This window comes from Pantherophis guttatus, chromosome 1 (assembly GCF_059756535.1).
Source record: "Pantherophis guttatus breed Tessera chromosome 1, ASM5975653v1, whole genome shotgun sequence".
Lineage (NCBI taxonomy): Eukaryota > Metazoa > Chordata > Lepidosauria > Squamata > Colubridae > Pantherophis > Pantherophis guttatus.
In genome coordinates, this window is record NC_142063.1 from 276,375,708 (window position 1) to 276,383,202 (window position 7,495).

Sequence of the window (7,495 nt, forward strand, 5' to 3'; positions counted from 1 at the left end):
AGCATTACAATAGTCCAGCCGGGAGGTGACAAGGGCACGAGTGACCATGCGCGAAGCGTCCCGGTCCAGAAAGGGCTGCAACTGGCAAATCAGGCGAACCTGATAAAAAGCCCCCCTGGCCACAGCCGTCATATACTCTTCAAGACAGCTGTGTATCCAGCAGGATACCCAGATTGCGAGCCCTCTCTGTGGGGGGCAGCGATTCACCCCCAATAGTCAGCGATGGCACCAGCTGACTATATCGGGACACTGGAAGCCACAGCCACTCGGTCTTGGAAGGGTTGAGTCTGAGCCTATTTCTCCCCATCCAGACCCGCACGGCCTCCAGGCAGCGAGACATCACATCAGGGCATCGTTGGGGTGGTCTGGGGTGGAGTTGTACAGCTGAGAGTCATCAGCGTACTGATGGACTCTCACCCCAAAACCACGGATGATCTCACCCAGCGGCTTCACATAAATGTTGAACAGAAGGGGCGAGAGGACCGACCCCTGCGGCACTCCCCATGCGAGGCGCTTCGAGGTCGACCTCTGCCCCCCTGCCAACACAAATTGCGAGCAGTCGGAGAGGAAGGAGGAGAACCACTGCAAAACGGTGCCCCCTATTCCTAACCCCCTCAACCGCTGCAGCATGATACCATGGTTGATGGTATCAAAAGCCGCTGAGAGATCTAATAGGACCAGGACAGAGGAGCAACCCCTGTCCCGAGATCATCCACCAATGCAACCAATGCCATTTCTGTGCTGTACCCCTGCATGAAGCCCGACTGGTATGGGTACAGATAGATAGCTTCATCCAGGAGCCGGGGAAGCTGTCGTGCCACCATGCTCTCAACAACCTTCGCCACAAAATGAAGGTTGGTGACCGGACGGTAGTTAGCTAATTCAGCCGGGTCCAGGGAAGGTTTCTTGAGGAGGGGCCTCACCACTGCCTCTTTCAAGGCGGTGGGAAAGGCACCCTCACTCAGAGAAGCACTTATAATCCCCTGGAGCCAGCCTCGTGTAACCTCCCGGGAGGCCAGTACCAACCAGGAGGGACACATGTCCAATAAACACATGGCAGCACTAATCTTACCCAGAACCCTGTCCACATCTTCGGGAGCCACAGGATCAAACTCCTCCCCGATAATATTCTCAAGACCTACCCTCGTCTCCTCCCCTGGACTCATCCAATCGGAGTCCAAGCCTTCCCGAATCTGAGTGACTTTATCATGCAGGAATTGCACAAAATCCTCAGCTCGACCCTGTAAGTGGTCTTCCTGCACTCCCCCCCCCCCAAAGAAGGGAGTAGGTCACCCTAAACAGAGTGGCTGGGCGGTTCTCTGCAGATGCGATAAGAGCGGGAAAATGGTTAGATTTCGCCGCTTTTATCGCCACTAGGTAGGTCTTGATATAAGACCTCACCAGTGTCCGGTCGGAATCGGATTGACTAGTCCTCCAAATGCTCTCTAGGCGCCTTTTCCGACGCTTCATCTCTCTCAGCTCCTCAGAGAACCAAGGAGCCAATTGAGATTGGCATCGGGTCAGAGGCCGCAAAGGCACGACGTGATCCAAAGCTCCGGCGGCCGCACTCTCCCAGGCGCCACCAGCTCTTCAGTCGAGTCGTGTGCCAGGGTCTCAGGAAACGGCCCAAGCTCCGTCAGGAACCTTTTGGGATCCATCAGGTGCCTGGGACGGAACCATCTGGTCGGTTCCGTCTCCCTGCGGCAGTGGGAAGCAGCTGGAAAGTCCAAGTGAAGGAGTGAATGATCTGTCCATGACAAGGGTTTGATATCTAGGTCCCCTCTACCAAGATCATTCAACCACTGACCAGAGACAAAAATCAAGTCCAGAGTGTGTCCCCCTATGTGAGTGGGGCCTCGAACTAACTGGGTCAGGTCCATGGCCGCCATGGAAGCCATGAACTCCCGAGCCACTTCTGACGCTTCACCTGCGGATAATAGGTTGAAATCCCCCATGACAATAAGTCTGGGGGTATCAACCGCCACCCCGGCAATAACATTGAGCAGCTCGGGCAGGGTCGCCGCCACATAGCAGAGCCAGGTACGTAGTCAGCAGACCTATCTGCACCCCACGGCCCCACTTCACAAAAAGGGACTCACATCTGGCTATCTGAGGAACAGTGGTCTCCCTCGGACAAAGACTTTCCCTAATAATCACCGCCACTCACCCACCCCTCCCCTGGGCCCTTGGCTGATGAAATGCACAGAAACCTGGTGGGCACATTTCAACGAGGGGGACCCCTCTTGGCCCAACCAGGTCTCCGTAATACCTGCCAGGTCCGCACCCCCCCTCCATAATAAGATCACAAATGAGGGGGGGGGAGGAAGGAATCATACAACTGGAAGGGATCTTGGAGGTCTTATAGTCCAACCTCCTGTCCAAGGCAGGTGTTCTTATTCCATCCCGGATAAATGTTTCTCCAATCTTTTCTTGAAAAACTCCAGCAATGGAGCACCTACAACTCCAAGGGGCAAACTTTTTCATTGACTAATTGTTCTCTCTGTCAGGAAATTTCTCTTTAGTTCCAGGTTAGATCTCCCTCTGATAAACTTCCAGAATATTTGGTGTGTTTGTCGCCTTGAATTAGTTATCAAAATAATAAAGGTGATATAAAAAGGTATTTCTACAGTTTTGGATTGCCCACCATACTGGCACATACACCCGTCTTATACTTCATCCAGAAAATGTGCTGGATGCCAGCATAACAGGCCTTATGACACTTTCAAGCAGCCATGTCCAACTGGTACACTCCATTCTCTTGCCTAAAACCAGGAGCTGGAATAGCTTGAGATTTTGGAGTATGGGAATTATAATACTTTTGCTTAGTCTGAAATACCACCAAAGCGCTCTCATCTTCATCTTCCAGGTAGTTTTCATGTCATATGCTGACTGATTTATGTCCCACTGAATGTTAACATAATAAATACCAGTAATAAATACCCAGTAATAGGTATCTGGGGATTCCACATTGTTCATGGCATTCCTATTACATTTTGTTCCCTATCCCACAAATGTATCCTTTAATTTTTCATTTTAGGTGTGCTTTTCCATGTTGGTATTTAAATTGTGAAAGAGACACTGAAGTGTCAAATGAATATTAAAAACAATGGTGCTATGAAGCAGCTGGTGTCCTAAGTATGCCTTTATTTCCAGAGCAACAATTTGTTTTCAAAACTGTCTAACTTTGTTGGTATAAAAACTAACTAGGGATTCTTATAATTGCATTACAAACAAACAAGAAAACCTGTTCCATATTGCTCAAAGTTTATCAATTATTATGTTAGTTACATTATTTAATTATATTACTAAAATGCCAGACTTAATGAAAAGGCAATGTACGTAGCAATGTACATTATAATACTGTACATGATTTATTTTTCATTTAATTAAAAGGTAGTGTACTTTGTAAAGTAGCAAAAGATTTCCTGCAAAGAAATTTCCTATGTAAAAATTAAAATCAGAGGCCACATTTAAAAGCCTTGAATGCTAGAAATACATCTTGTGAAACTAAAGTTCAGTAAGAAACATCTAAGTAATATTAATTAAAAGAACACATAGTATTAATTAAAGTAGTATTAATTAAAACACATGAATTTGCAACTTTACTGAATTTGAAAATCAGTATGTATATAACTTATATTTAGACATTTAAGAACTACAAATGACATATCTTCTTTAAAAACCACATTATTAGCTTTAGTAACCAGTTATCAGAAATTCAAATCATTTATTGAAATATGCATAGGTAGGAACCAAAGAACATTCTGTAGTGAATTTCTTTAGTCTATTTTCTTCCAGCAATGTATGTACTGTATAGGAAGCAGCCTCAAGAATTCAAGAATACTGTCTGCCATATGGATAAAGTGCATCTTAAATCCACCTTCAAACTAAAAACATATATTACATCACTATCTTTTAAACTGAGATTTAAATCATACAGAGGAAGTAGAAGCCAATAAAATAGTTTCATTCTGAAATACTAACATTTCTATAATTCAAAGTGGGTAACTGATTAAATACGAAGGGGAAAAAAGTAAGAAGACTAATGGCCATTTACAACTGGTACATTTTATAAAGCACACAAATTGTTCCAAACTTTGTTAAACCACAAGAAAGAAGAAAACAAGAGTTTACTTTAGAAGAAATAATTTAAGGCACAATCTATGTAAATAAACAAATATTTCCCTAAGTCTGGATGCAAGGGAAATATTTGAAAGACATACAACCCAATTCTGTACAAATTTATTCACACATCCATCTCAGTGATAAACAACAACCTTACAATTGGAAAGACTGCTGATATCAAAATATTAGAAATAGTAATTGAGAGATCTCTTGTTAATCAAAGGAGTAGATCATCTTGGCTATCTTATTCCTATCCTTCCTTTTCAAAATACTTGTATAAGTCAAGTACTTAAAAGTATTAATACAATCAATAGTTAAAGTTTTGCTGGAAAATTAGTTTATATAAATGCTGGGTTATTTTGATGTTTATCTGAGCTTGTTTTAATACTGTAATGCCACACAATCGGTGATTGTATCAAACTATATAAGCTGGAAACAACTCAGTTTTTCTAGGTACAATAATAATTTAGAAAACACAGATAACACACAAAGTTCTTGCAGCATTGTTGAGATCTATTCAGTTTACAAGCCTACCCAAATCCCATACAGAACTTCTATATTTTAATTCTAGTCACTGCAGTAGAATCTTGGAATCATTATGTTCAGAGAAAAAAAGTTTCTCTTTAGCAAAGGAGACATATAATCACAAACATACTTCCTGAGCAAGTGTTCATATAAAGAGGTTTTTATCCCAGTTTCATATAATTACTAACCACAATAAGACACAATACTTTCTTCAAACTCTATTTTCCCTCATACCACAAAATCCTTAAAGAGCTGCTCTATGCTCTTTTTTAATACTAACAAGCATTCATTTCACCTGTGTTAAACAAAAATTCAGCAGCTTCTAGTAAAGCTAGCTTCTAGTAAGGCTGCTAATTTCTTTGTGCTGAGGAAATTATGTTAATTGAAAAATAATGTGAAAACCCCTGAATGCAAATGTGGATTTTTCTTCCCAACTATTTCTTTACCACAAAGTTAGAGAAATTTCAAACAAAAGTGCAAATACAATAAACGAAGTCTTGACATAAACGATCAAGTTAGAAAGAATTTAAATTTGGTTTAAATCATTTACTACGAAGTGATACCATATTCTAATAATGGAGCATAAGAAATCTGAAGATGGTTCAAGAGTGCTGTACTTTGTAAATGATGCAAGAAAGCCACCTAGTGTTAACATTTAAAATGAAAAGTGACCAAAAAAAAAAAAAAAGACTGGATAAAGTATGCACTTAAAAGAGTCTTTGCCACAACATAGATCTTGCAAGCAATATTTTGGAAACAAACAAACAAACAACTCTTCAAATATGTTTCAATAAAACAACACTTTACACGTGTTCATATATTGAGCAGAGACTTATGGTAATGGTCTAAGCAGTGCTGTGAGCTTGGTGAACTAAATTCCCAACAGCAGTGTGAAGCCTTTCTAAATGAAAGTTGAACAAAAATTCATAAAATGGGGGTACTCTTTTTGCATCACACTAGGGGTACTTTAAAGAAATCCAGAAAATTAAAGGGAATATGTGCGCACAGATATTCAGAGGGTGGGCAGGATCCAAGAACTGGCAGCAACAGGAGTGGGGGGAAAAAACATTTCTTTGTGATTTTTCATACATAAAACATTACAGCGACTGAATTTGCAGCAGATGGCAGTTTTCTTTTTCCTCATCTAGGAAGAAGCAAGATTCTATCCACCCTAAGCTATTCCTCCTCGGAGAGAAACGTATCTGAGATACAAGTACATACATCCCCACAGGACAGCGTTCTTTTAAAAGTCAGCGGATAGAGCAGAAACCACTGCCAGCGCAAGCAAAATGTGGATGAAATTAATAATGTGCATATAATGTATCTGTGGCGATGGTCAAAATATACCGGCTGTAACATTGCAGGGCGAGAGGGGCCAAGGCGGTTCTGGCAGGCGGCTTGTCCGACCCTTTGCGTTCCCCCCCCCCAATACACACACACACACCTTGCTCTTTTTTTTCACGGGAGGGGCTCGATCCCACCCGGCAGGCAGGCAGGCAGGCGAAACAACAACTCCAGGCGTCCTCACTTATCCCCCGCTCCAGAGTCACACCTCCCTCCCTTCCGACCGCCCATCCCGTCGCCCCCCTCGGGGGCTCCAGTGGGGAGAAATTTACGGTCGAGCTCCCTATGCCCCAAAGGGGACACGGCCAGGTCTCGGGGGTCAATCTTGCCAAAGCTAATAACATTTCTCACGCTCCTCTTCGTGGGATTCCTCCCTTCCCCGCCCCAAAGGTTTAAAAGAGGGGCGCCCTTTCTTTTCTCCTAGTGTCCCCCCCCTTCCCCAAACACGTTCTTGCACGCGACCCCCGGGGGTGCCATTAACTCGCTTCCCCAAACTACATAAGACCCCCGCCCCCCCCCGCCCCCCAAAGTCTTCTCGCTTCTTCATCACTCTAAAAAAAAAAAAGGCATCCTCGGCGATAGGGAAGGGAAGCCGCCTTTCGAAGGGAAGGAACGTCCGTTCCCGGCTCCCCGCGCTCTCCTTGCAGCCCCGCGGGGAAACAAACGCAGGGCGGGCGGAGACGGCGACCCTCATTTACTCCCTTACCTTCCTTTTCATAATCAGGTCGCCCGAGCGGGCTGCTTCCCGTCCAGGAGCTCCATTGACCCCCGTCGCCCGAGATCTCCGCTCAACACGCACGTTTGAACGAGTGACGGGCACCGCGCTTCGGGAGGGCGGGCGGGAGGGGGGGGATTCTCCCGGAGGGAGGGAGGGAGGGAGGGAGGGGGCGAGCGGGCGACCAGCGGCTAGTTCCCCGCCGCGCGCCACCTGACTGTTTCCCCAGCGCAGAGTATCACAGCCAGCCCAAGCGAGCTGCGGCTCGGTCCGCCTCAGCCGCCGGATGGGAGGGGGAGAAAGAAGAGGCAGATTCGCTCCTCTTCCCAGCCGCGCCTTCCCAGCGCCTCATTGGCTCCCGTCGTTCGAGGCGTCCCCCTCGGCGCACGCGATTGGGTCGCGCCCTTTCGCGGAGAAACGCCCCGTTTCCCATAGGCCCCGCCCGGCCTCTTGCCGCTCCTTTTCCTTCCTTTCTCTCTCTCTCTGTTTTTTTCTTTTTACAATGGTTTTTCCCCGGCCGTGGGAAGCCGCCGCCGCCGCCGCCGCCGCCGCCGCCTTCTGTTTTTGTCTTTCTTTCCCAGGCAGCAAGGGCGGGGTTCGTCTCCTGACAGTTCTGCTTTTGGGGAGCGGTGGGGGTGTAGCTATCCTCACTGGGGAAAGTTTATCTGCGGAAAGCCCTGAGTGGAGCAAGTGATCGCGCGGGGTTACTGGTTCGCGATGCGCGTCAGAGCTCGTCTGAATGACTCCCGGTGGCTTTTTGCTAAGAGGGAGGCTTGGCAGTGGCCG

At 46.0% G+C, this 7,495-nt stretch overlaps 1 protein-coding gene across 7 annotated transcripts in view; it reads right to left on the bottom strand.

Moving 5' to 3' along the window:
* The window catches only part of SIPA1L2 (signal induced proliferation associated 1 like 2), a 93,350-nt gene extending 86,065 nt beyond the window's left edge, over positions 1-7,285 (bottom strand). For 6 of the 7 annotated variants that reach the window (XR_009622752.2, XR_015731453.1, XR_015731454.1 and 3 more), the window contains exon 1: positions 6,701-7,285. The gene's annotated coding sequence lies outside the window, so the exon portion shown is untranslated. The remainder of the gene's footprint in view (positions 1-6,700) is intronic. The other variant, XM_034428337.3, reaches the window with a different exon arrangement.
* Between the last annotated feature and the right edge of the window lie 210 nt (positions 7,286-7,495).